This window comes from Dendrobates tinctorius, unplaced genomic scaffold (genome assembly GCF_039654945.1).
Source record: "Dendrobates tinctorius isolate UK_male_01 unplaced genomic scaffold, ASM3965494v1 ptg000095l, whole genome shotgun sequence".
Classification (NCBI taxonomy): Eukaryota; Metazoa; Chordata; class Amphibia; order Anura; family Dendrobatidae; genus Dendrobates; species Dendrobates tinctorius.
Genome location: NW_027361763.1, coordinates 23,897,673 through 23,910,403, shown reverse-complemented (window position 1 = coordinate 23,910,403; position 12,731 = coordinate 23,897,673).

Below are 12,731 nucleotides of genomic sequence, written 5' to 3'. Positions count from 1 at the left end.
CGGGCCTGCCGGGGGCCTGTGCCGGCTGTCAGGGGCCTGTACGGGCCTCTCAGGGATCTATGCGGGCCTGGCGGGCCCTGTGCGGGCCTGCCAGGGCCTGTACGGGCCTGCCAGGGGCGTGTGTCGGCGGCCTGTACGGGCCTCTCAGGGGTCTATGCGGGCCTGCCGGGGCCCTGTGCGGGCCTGCCAGGGCCTGTATGGGCCTGCCGGGGGCCTATGCCGGCTGTCGGGGGCCTGTACGGGCCTCTCGGGGGTCTATGCAGGCCTGCCGGGGCCCTGTGCAGGCCTGCCGGGCCCTGTACGGGCCTCTCGGGGGTCTATGCGGGCCTCTCGAGGGTCTATGCGGGCCTGCTGGGGGTCTTGTGTGTGTGCAGGCATCGTCCGATGGGACTACAAGTCCCATCGAGAGATGCCTGCTACAATGACAGTGATTGACACATTAGCCAATGATGGGACAGTAGTAGTCCCATCATCCGGCTAATGTGTTGAATGTAAAAAAAAAAACATACATGCTACATACATACTACATACTACATACATACCACATAGATACTACATACATACTACATACATACTATATACATACTTCATATATACTACATTCATACAACATACATACATACTACATACATACTACATACTACATACATTCATACAATACATACATATAGACATACAGTACATATAACATAGAGTACATACTCACAATAACTTGTCACTTTGTTCCCCGAAGCCAATGTCATCTGTGTAAAAATATGAAAATAACAAACAAGCAATATACTCCCTGATCCGCAGAAATCCACGAGTGTCCCACGACGATCTCCGGTAGAGAACAGCAGCATCAGCTGATGCGACCACTCTCTAGGGGGCTCCTCCGCCACTGTAAAAAAATAGTAACTAGTCTCACTTTATGGCAAATTCTGCGTGGGAACTTTCTCACACCGCAATGCCAAAAGTGAGACTAGAGACTATTTTTTTTACAGTGGCTGAGGAATACAGTGCAGAAGGATACCTACCTCCCGTCATTGTATTCCTGGAGCCCCCTAGAGAGCGATCGCATCAGCTGATGCTGCTGTTCTCCACGGGAGATCGTCGAGGGACACTTGTGGATTTCTGCACATCAGGGAGTATATTGCTTGTTTGTTATTTTCATATTTTTTCACAGATGACATTGGCTTTGGGGAACAAAGTGACAAGTTATGGTATGTACTCTATGTTATATGTACTGTATGTCTATATGTATGTATTGTATGAATGTATGAATGTATTGTACGTAGTATGTATGTAGTATGTAGTATGTATGTATGTTGTATGAATGTAGTATATATGAAGTATGTATGAAAGTATGTAGTATGCATGTTGTATGAATGTAGCATATATGAAGTATGCATGTAGTATGTATGTTGTATGAATGTAGTATATATGTTGTATGAATGTAGTATATATGTAGTATGTATTATGTATGTATGTTGTATGAATGTAGTATATGTAGTATGTATGCAGTATGTATGTATGTTGTATGAATGTAGTATATATGTAGTATGAATGTAGTATGTATGTATGTATGTTGTATGAATGTAGTATATATGTAGTATGTATGTAGTATGTATGTATGTTGTATATATGTAGTAGTTTTACATTCAACACATTAGCCGGATGATGGGACTACTACTGTCCCATCATTGGCTAATGTGTCAGTCACTGTCATTGTAGAAGGCATAGCCCGATGGGACTTGTAGTCCCATCGGACGATGCCTGCACACACACATAACCCCCGGCAGGCCCGCACAGACCCCCCGGCAGGCCCGCACAGACCCCCGGCAGCCCGCACAGACCCCCGGCAGGCCGGCACAGACCCCTGGCAGCCTGCACAGACCCCGGCAGCCCGCACAGACCCCAGCAGGCCTGCACAGACCCTCGAAGCCTGCACAGACCCCCGGCAGGCCCGCACAGACCCCCGGCAGGCCCGCACAGACCCCTGGCAGCCTGCACAGACCCCGGCAGCCCGCACAGACCCCAGCAGGCCTGCACAGATCCTCGAAGCCTGCACAGACCCCTGGCAGGCCCGCACAGACCCCCGGCATGCCTGTACAGACCCCCGGCAGGCCTGCACAGACCCCTGGCAACCCGCACAGACCCCTGGCAGGCCCGCACAGACCCCAGGCAGGCCCGCACAGACCCCCGGCAGGCCTGTACAGACCCTCGACAGCCCACACAGACCCCCAGCAGGCCCATACAGACCCCCGGCAGGCCCACACAGACCCCTGGCAACCCGAACAGACCCCTGGCAGCCCGCACAGACCCCCGGCAGGCCCGCACAGACCCCTGGCAGCATGCACAGACCCCTGGCAGCCCGCACAGACCCCCGGCAGTCCGCACAGACCCACGGCAGGCCCACACAGACCTCCGGCAGCCCGCACAGACCCCCGGCAGGCCCGCACAGACCGCGCATCATGATGACATCATTTCAGCAGCCAATCACAGCCATGCCATTAGTTAACATGGCTAACACAACTGGCTCATTGCATTATGGGAACATCCAATTCCAGTATTCGATATTGTAAAAATATCGGAACTCAGTATCGGAGCTCCGATACAGCGAATATCGGCCGATACCCGATATTTGCAGTATCTGAATGCTCAACACTAATCATCTTTGAATTTTACAGTAAGTCCTTTAGCTGTTAGATATTTTACAGATAACAATCTACCTTCTAATTCTGGAATGTATAACATATCCTGTACAAGTAATTTTGAATCATGCCGAAATTTGTTAGAACAGTTTAGAATTCCTTGTCCATCTCCTTCTGCAGTTATTTTGCTTCCATCTGCAAGATAAATGGCTTCTTTCTTATTTAAATCAAGTTCAGTAAAGAAATCTTTATTACTTATTATGTGACTTGTTGCTCTGAGTCAATTGGTTAGCATCCTCAATAGTCAGAACCTCCCACTCCCGTCTCCAAGACTTTACACATGCCGCGCCAATTCTTTGGAATGCACTTCCCAGGTCAATACGATTAGTCCTCATTCCCCACAATTTTAAGCGTGCCCTGAAAACGCATTTATTCAGACTGGCCTATCGCCTCAACACATTAACCTAATGTATCCCTGTGTGGCACAGCCAAAAGTTTTACCATAACCAGATTTCTCGCATTATGTTCCCACATGCTTTATGCATCCATTTGCCCTCTGTGTCTGTACTGTTACACACTTAACATTATGGCTGGTCCATACAATCAGGGCAACTGTTACCACCCACCTTTCGTGTCTCCCTCTTTCCTCATAGACTGTAAGCTTGCGAGCAGGGCCCTCACTCCTCTTGGTATCTGTTATAATCTACTGTATGTGATTATTGTTATGCTGTAATGTCTATTGTCTGTACAAATCCCCTCTGAAATGTAAAGTGCTGCGGAATATGTCGGCGCTATAAAAATAAAATTTATTATTATTATTAATAAACCAACCCAGTGATGATTTCTTATCAATTACTTTAAATGAGCCATTCCAATCATTTCCACATTAATCACAAATTGTGTTTTTCATCTTCTGTGTATTCTCACTATGGTGTAATTTTTGCTCTGCTTTCCATATAGTACAGTCTCTTTTTAAGTGTCCGTTTTTCTTACATCTGAAACATTCTCTTGTCTCTTTATTATAGGGTATTTTTTGATTCTGTAGCATTAAGAGCATTTCCATTATCTTTTTCAGTAGAATAATCATTTGTTTGTTCTGTCCTTCTTTGATATTCATCTATGAGTCTGGTCTTCACAAATTCTAATGTTAAATCTGTTTCAGGTCTTGACTATAGTGCATTTATTAAAACAGTATATGAATCCAGTAAACTGCACAATAATATTGCTGCTACATAGCTTTCCTTAATATCTTCACCAATTGATATCAGCTGTGATATCACTTCCATAAAAGAGAATATGTGATTCTGCATGTGAAATAGCTTGTGATTTAAGCTGGATCTTTCATGCAGCTTTCTCAGTGTTTACCACATTCATTTTGCTGTATCCTCATTCCTTATGTGGATTAATTGAGCATCATCCACTAATAGGCTGGTACTAGCTTATGTGTGCCTATTTTTTCTTTCCTATGTCTGATATGTCAGATTATCTTTATCAGGTCTATCTGTAGTTATTAGGCAATAACATCTCTACTTTGAACTCCCATAACTGATAGTTCTCATTATTCAGCTTAGCTACTGTGAGTTTTATCTCTGTGCTACTCATTATCTTTAATTTGTCTTACTTGTTTCTAGAGAATTGTACTGAAGAATTATTCTGCATTCACCAGGGTCATTTCTGAGAGTTCAGGTGTCCTGGGTGTCTGGTATCCTCTGTGCTTGGGATCCTTGGTGAGTCTCTGGGATTCTCTGTTCCTAGGATTCTCTGTGCCTGGGATTTTCAGTGCCTGGGATTCTTGGTGCCTGGGCCCATAACCTGTTGCACAGCTTGTTGTATAGTTCCTTGAATATCCACAGTTCAGTAGAAACCTTCACAAAGCATATTGCATGGGATAACAACCTTTAAATTGTCAGAACATGAGGTAAAGGTTAATTAGATCAGCTTCACTACCTCCTGCCACCACCAGAGGGAGCCCGGAAAGAGAACTCACAATTTCTCTGTCAGCACAACCAGCTCCCTCATCAGAAACCAGAGGCAGACCAGAAAATGAGTTCATAACAGTACCCCCCCCTGAGGAGGGGTCACCGAACCCTCATCCACGCCACCAGGCCGATCAGGATGGGCCCGGTGAAAAGCACGAACCAATCAATTGGCTTGAATGTCAGAGGAAGAGACCCAAGAATTATCCTCCTGGCCATAACCCTTCCATTGGACCAAATACTGGAGTCTCCATCTAGCCAAAAGAGAATCCAATATTTTCTCTACCTCATATTCCACATTGCCTTCAACCAATGCAGGGTCAGGAGATGCCACCACAGGTACTACTGGCTCAACAAACTTCTTCAACAGAGATTTGTGAAATACGTTATGGATCTTAAAAGTAACTGGAAGAGCCAATCGAAAAGAAACAGGATTAAGAATCTCCAAGATTTTATAAGGTCCAATAAATCGTGGCTTGAACTTTGGAGACGCAACCTTCATAGAGATATTCTTTGACAACAACCAAACCATATTACCCACTTTAAACCGGGGACCAATGGTCCTATGCCGGTTGGAAAACCACTGGGCCTTTTCCTGAGAGAGTGACAACTTATCTACCACTTGGTCCAAAATCTGCTGCATTCTCTCTACCACAGTGTCCACACCTGGGCAGGCTGAAGATTCCATTTGCCCTAAAGAAAATCAAGGATGAAACTCAAAGTTACAGAAAAAGGGCGACATCAAAGTGGCAGAACTAGCTCTACTGTTTAGCGCGAATTCGGCCAAGGGCAAAAATGAAATCCAGTCATCCTGATCAGCAGATATAAAACATCTCAAATTGGACTCCAAAGTCTGGTTTGTTCTCTCAGTCTGCCCATTGGTCTGAGGATTAAATGCAGAGGAGAAAGATAACTGAATTCCCAGATTGGAACAAAAGGCTTTCCAGAATCTGGAAACAAACTGGACTCCTCTGTCCGACACAATGTTCTCAGGAATCCCATGCACCGGAACCACCTGTTGTAAAAACAAGGGCACCAACTCTGAGGAGGATGGCAACTTTGGGAGTGGTACAAGATGGACCATCTTAGAAAATCTATCACAAACCACCCAGATAGCAGTCATTCTCTGAGAGACAGGAAGATCAGAAATAAAATCCTTTGAGATATGCGTCCATGGCCTCTTGGGCACCGGCAGGGGCATCAACAACCCACTAGAACGAGAACAGGGTTTAGACCAAGAACAAGTCCCACAGGACTGCACAAAATTCCTGACATCACGAGATAAGGCAGGCCACCAAAAAGACCAACTCACCAAATCTCTGGTACCAAAAATACCTGGATGACCAGCCAATGTGGAGCAATGAACTTCAGACATCACTCTCTTCCTCCACTGGTCAGGAACATACAATTTTCCCATAGGACAACGCTCAGGTTTATCCTCCTGAAATTCCTCCTGGGCACGTCTCAAATAGGGCGAAATGGCAGAAAGAACTACCCCCTCACCTATGATGGTAGTAGACTCGGTCACAATCAGCAAAGAAACTCCTAGAAAGGGCGTCTGCCTTAACATTCTTAGTGCCAGGAAGAAAAGAGACCACAAAATTAAAATGCGTGAAAAACAAGGCCCACCTAGCCTGTCTAGGATTGAAGCGTTTGGCCGACTCCAGATAAATCAAATTCTTGTGGTCGGTGAGGACCACAACTTGATGTCTAGCTCCCTCCAACCAATGTCTCCACTCTTCAAATGCCCATTTCATGGCCAACAATTCCCGATTCCCCACATGATAGTTGCGTTCAGATGGGGAGAACTTTCGAGAAAAGAAGACACAGGGATTCTTTTTAGAAGTCACAGGATCTTTTTGGGACAAAACAGCTCCCGCACCAATCTCAGAAGCATCTACCTCCACCTGAAATGGAAGTGAGACATGAGGTTGCGGTTAAACAGGAACAGAAGTGAATCTCTGCTTAAGCTCCTGAAATGCTGAGACAGCCTCTGGAGACCAATTCAGCACATCAGCGCCCTTCTTGGTCAGATCAGTCAGTGGTTTGACAATGCCAGAAAAATTACCTATAAATTTACGATAGAGATTAGCAAAACCCAAAAACTTCTGGAGAGCCTTCAAAGAAGTGGTCTGAACCCAATCATAAAAGGCCTGTACCTTGGCCGGGTCCATTTCAATAGTCGACGGAGACAAAATAAATCCCAAAAATGAAATCCTCTGTACACCAAAGAGGCATTTCGATCCCTTAACAAACAGGGAATTCTCTCTCAAAATCCGGAACACAGTCTGGACATGTTCCACATGAGAATCCCAATCACTGGAAAAGATCAAAATATCATCCAGATAGATGATCAAAAACTTATCCACAAAGTCCTGGAAAATATCATTCATAAAGGATTGGAAGACAGAAGGGGCATTAGTGAGCCCAAAAGGCATCACCAGGTACTCAAAATGTCCCTCCGGAGTATTAAACGCCGTCTTCCATTCATCCCCGTGCTTGATGCGAATAAGATTATACGCCCCCCTGAGGTCAAGCTTAGTAAACCAGCCGGCACTTTTAACTCTGGACAATAAATCAGACATCAGGGGTAACGGGTACTGATATTTAACTGTCATCTTGTTAAGGGAACGATAGTCAATACAATGTCTTAATGAATCATCTTTCTTGGCCACCAAAAAAACCCAGCACCTAAAGGTGAAGAGGATGGTCTAATATGACCCTTCTCCAATGACTCCTTAATATAGGATCACATAGCATCATGTTCGGGTACTGATAAGTTGAAAAGCCGACCCTTGGGAAATTTACACCCAGGCATCAACTCAATTGCACAGTCATAACTTCTATGAGGAGGCAAAAACGCAGACTTACTCTCACTAAATACACCAGAATAATCAGCCAAATAATCAGGAATATCATGAGACTGAGGAGAGGTGGAGAAAACAGGAGTGTCTCTAAGAACACACTGACAAACCAAATTCACCACAGACACAGATTTCCAATCCAAAACTGGATTATGAGTTTGCAACCAGTGAAAACCCAGAACAATAGTATCATGCAAATTGTGCAGCACCAAAAATTTACAATTTTCTTGGTGGTCTGGGGCAACTCGCATTATCACCTGGGTCCAAAACTGAGGTTTATTCTCAGCCAAAGGAGTAGCATCAATACCCCTCAAAGGAATAGGCATCCGCCAAGGTATCATAGGAAAACCACAACGTTTAGCAAAGTCCAAATCCATCAGATTCAAAGCTGCTCCTGAATCTACAAAAGCCTTAGCGAAAAATGTGGATAAGGAGCAGATCAGAGTAATTGCCAAAAGAAACTTAGGTTGTACACTGCCCACAGCAAATGTGTGTGCAAATTGTTTCTCTCGTTTAGGGCAGACAGAAATAGTATGAGAGGCGTCTCCACAGAAAAAACACAGCTTATTACGCTTTCTAAACTCCTGATGTTGCACCCTAGACAACACCTTATCACATTGCATAGGTTCAGACGTTTGTTCAAAAGGTGGCAACGCCTCTCATGTAGTTTTACGTTCATGTAAAAGCTGATCAACTTGAATGGCTAATGACATAGAGTCATCAAGACCAGAGGGAACAGGAAATCCCACCATCATATCTTTTACGGTCTCTGATAAACCCTTCCGAAAGAGAGCTGCCAATGCACCATCTTTCCATGTAGTAAGGACCGCCCACTTTTGGAATTTTTGACAGTATAACTCTGCAGAATCCTGAGTCTGGTTCAATGCCAATTGGGTTTAGTCAGCTTGATCAATAGCATTAGGTTCATCATACAACAACCCCAAGGCTTGAAAAAATGCATTCACATTAGTCAGAATAAGATTTTTAGGTGTCAGAGAAAAAGCTCAATCCTGAGGATTGCCGCGCAGCAAGGAGATGACAATTTTAACTTGCTGCACAGAGCTCCCCGATGAGTTAGGCTTCAAGGCAAGAAATAATTTACAATTTGGTTCAAAAGCATGTGACTGAGCGAGATAGGCGGAAATTCCCCGCACTTCAGCAGTGAGCTGCTCCACACGATCAGACAATTGCTTAATCTCCATTAGAGAAAAAATCCTCATACGGCCCCAGAGAAAAAGAGGAAAAAATACATATTAGAAAAAAAAATTCTGACACTTTTTTTTTCTTTTTTTTAACAATTTTTTCCTGCTTTTGAGTACACTAGGATCTGCGGTATGGCTGGTGATTCTTTTATGAATGGGTCACTGAGGAGGAAAATAAGACCAAGCCAAGTCACAGAAACCAGAGAGTTTGGTAACTACGTGGATTGCAGACCCCTGATCCTAACCACACAACTAACAGCAGCTGTGGAGCGTACCTACGATGATTCTAGATGCCTCGTCACAGCCGGAGGACTAAATAAGCCTAAAGCAAGAAAAAGGGAAATCTAAAACTGCCTTAGAGCAGACCCCAAAGAAATAGACAGCCCCCACACATGTATTGACGGTGAGACAAGATGAAAACACGAACACAGGTAGGAACATAGGCTGAGAAAATGATGGGACCCACACTAGCTAGAAAGGACAGGAAAGGAAAGATACTGTCTGCAATCACGCCAAAAAACCCTGCAAAAATGTCCAACACTTCTGATAGCAAAAAATACCCTGAAGTCACTAGACTTCTCCCACTATATCAGCACTCTGGCATATTCTGAGAGCAGAGGCCAATCTAATAAGGGCCAAAAGCAAACTGAAAAATACAGTGACATAAGAGTGGAAATTCAGCACAGCTCCAGCCGGGGCTGGCTGACCACACAAAAAACTGAATAGACCAAACCAAATCAAATGTGAACATTAGCAAAGACAACTTAGCTTGAGAAGGCAGGAGCTGAGTTGAAAACTAAGACCTCAGGAGGCAGGAAATAATCACCAGCATGGGAATAGGGAGTCGGCTGTCTTAAATCCAGTCTGAGACTCCAGATGTCCAATCCTCTTCCTCATTATCAGGTGGCAGGTCTCTGTTAATTAGATCAGCTTCACTACGTCCTGCCACCACCAGATGGAGCCCAGAAAGAGAACTCACAATTCCTCTGTCAGCACAACCATCTCTCTCACCAGAAACCAGAGGCAGACCAGAAAATGAGTTCACAACAGTCACCGATTTTGTGATGCAGCAGTAATATTGCTAGCGATATCGCTATGTGTGATACTTACCTCTGACCAGCTCCCCCGCTTTCTGTCGCTGATCACGCGAGATCGGCCGGGTCCTTTTCTTGTCGGGCGCTTCCTGCTGGGCTTCCTGCCTCCACCGACGAGCGACGCATGGACGCGGGCGGGAGGACTTCAGCCTCGATGCGTGTGAAAGGTAAGTAGCGACCGCTGCTGCATCGCTACATCGCTGGTGAGTCTGCCTGTTTGGCAGCTCACTAGTGACCATTTAGTGATGCACCAGCGATCCTAACCGGGTCATATCATGGTCAGATCGCTGGTGCATTGCTAAATGTAAAGGGGCCTAAAGTCCTCCTTTACATAAACAATAAGTCCACAGCTCTTGCATATGCCAACAGTGGCATGCTCACCAAAGTTATCCGCATTCTGCAAAACAATGCACCTGTTCACTACTCACATGTTTCCCAAATGGAAGCATGCTCCTGTGCCTTTGAAGTTCTACCGCATCCCCCTTATTCACCCGACCTCACACCATCGGACTTCCACCTGTTTCCAACAATGAAGTTATTTTTGAAGGGCAACCATTTTTCAAATGATGAGACTCTGCTTTCCAAAGTCACAGCGTGGGTTTTGGAGCAACCTGTAAACTTCTACAAAGCGAGGTGTTTAGAGTTGCTTAAAGAGATGGGAGAAGTGTGTTTCCCTAGGTGGCAGAAGTTATAAACTAATAACTGTGCCAAGTTTCATTGCTCTCAGTCTACAGGAAGTGGGTCAGGGGAAATCGAGAGTAGATAGTCCATGTGCCTCCAGAACTGTCCTATTTTTTGTGAGATCTTCCTAGAGGGAGAATTTGTCAGCTGATCTGCTCTGCTCAAACCACAATCTATATGAATCAGACACTGGCTATCTTTCTGCAGCCAAATGTAATTTACTCAGAAACAATGCAACATTTCAGAAACAGCACAATTTGAAGACCGAGCTGTGGACAATGTCTCAGAAAACTAGGCTATTGGCTTTTCCTTGCCCCAACCCTCAAGGCTGGCAGGTCTCTCAGTATGTGTATGTTTAGAGAGAGATCTGTCAATTAACTGGAGAAGGGCATCCATGTTTACTAATCCTGCAGCTGGTTCTGATCCTGGCGGTCTATGAGCTCACGCTGAAGATTAATATAACAAACATAAAATTTACAATGAACACAATAGAAACATTTGGCAAATGCAGTTTACAGAGGAATGACACTAATGTAAGTTATGTCTACATATATATATATATATATATATATATATATATATATATATACTCTATTTTATAAAAATAAAATATGCATTTGTTCTTTTGTAAATTACAAAAAATAGAATCAAATATACGAGTTATATTTTCTGACTTTTATGTGTCCATCTTGCTTGCTTTTGTTTAGCTTATACCTAATATCTAATGCTATACCCACAAAGACGTCAAAGCGTGACACAGACACAATTTACATACATTACATCTGGAATTCCTGGCATAATTGGATATAAAAATAATGTTTCACAATCTTTAACCCCTTCACGACCTTTGACGCCACGTAGGTGTCATGAAAAGTCGTGCCAGAACGACCCATGACGCCTATGTGGCGTCATGACTTTAAAGCCCCCTGCGGGTCGGGTGACCTAGGTCACTGAAAGGTCACCCGACCTGCAGATACAGGGGGCTTTGTTCTTCACCACAGGGGGCGTGGCTTCACCCCCACGTGGCTACGATCGCTCTGATTGGCTGTTAAAAGTGAAACAGACAATCAGAGCAATAGTAATATTTCATCAATGAAAATTGATGAAATATTACAATCCAGCCATGGCCGATGCTGCAGTAGCATCGGACATGGCTGGAGACCGTGATCCAACCCCCCCCCACTGGCTCACGGGGCCGACCGGCCCCCGATACCGACAGACGGCGGCAATGTGCCGCCGCCGTCATCATCGGCTCCCCTCCCCCTTCTCTGTGCTCCCTCCACCTTCCGACCCCCCCCCGGTACCTCCGATGTCCCTCTCCGCCTCCCGGTGTCCCGCGGTCCCGGACCATGGGCGCCACCATCTTGAAAATGGCGGGCGCATGCTCAGTCCGCCCGCCGGCTGCAATTTCCCTTCATTCTATTTTGATCACTGTGATAAACTCTCACAGTGATCAAAATAGAATGAAAAGTAAATAAACCCCCCGTTTATCACCCCCATAGGCAGGATCAACTAATCAAATAAAGAAATTATTTTTATTTTTATTTTTCCATTAGGGTTAGGGTTAGGGTTGGAAAGAGGGTTAGGGTTGGAAAGAGGGTTAGGGTTGGAATTAGGGTTAGGGTTGGAGTTAGGGTTGGAATTAGGGTTAGGGTTGGAATTAGGGTTAGGGATGGAATTAGGGTTAGAGTGGAATTAGGGTTAGGGTTGGAATTGGGGTTAGGATTGGAATTAGGGTTACGGATAGGGTTAGGGGTGTGTTGGGGTTAGGGTTATGGTTATGGTTGGGATTAGGGTTAGGGATGTGTTGGGGTTAGGGTTGTGGTTAGGGGTGTGTTGGGGTTAGGGTTGGAGTTAGAATTGAGGGGTTTCCACTGTTTAGGCACATCAGGGGGTCTCTAAACACGACATGGTGCAACCATTGATACCAGCCAATTTTGTGTTCAAAAAGTCAAACGGTGCTCCCTCCTTTCCAAGCCCCGACGTGTACCCAAACAGTGGTTTACCCCAACATATGGGGTATCAGCGTACTCAGGAAAAATTGCACAACAACTTTGGTGGTCTAATTTCTCCTGTTACCCTTGGGAAAACAAAAAATTGGGGGCTAAAAAATATATTTTTTTATTTTCACGTCTCTGCGTTATAAACGTCTGTGAAGCACTTGGGGGTTCCAAGTGCTCACCAGACATCTAGATAAGTTCCTTGGTAGGTCTAGTTTCCAAAATGGGGTCACTTGTGGGGGTTTCTACTGTTTAGGCACATCAGGGGCTCTGCAAACGTA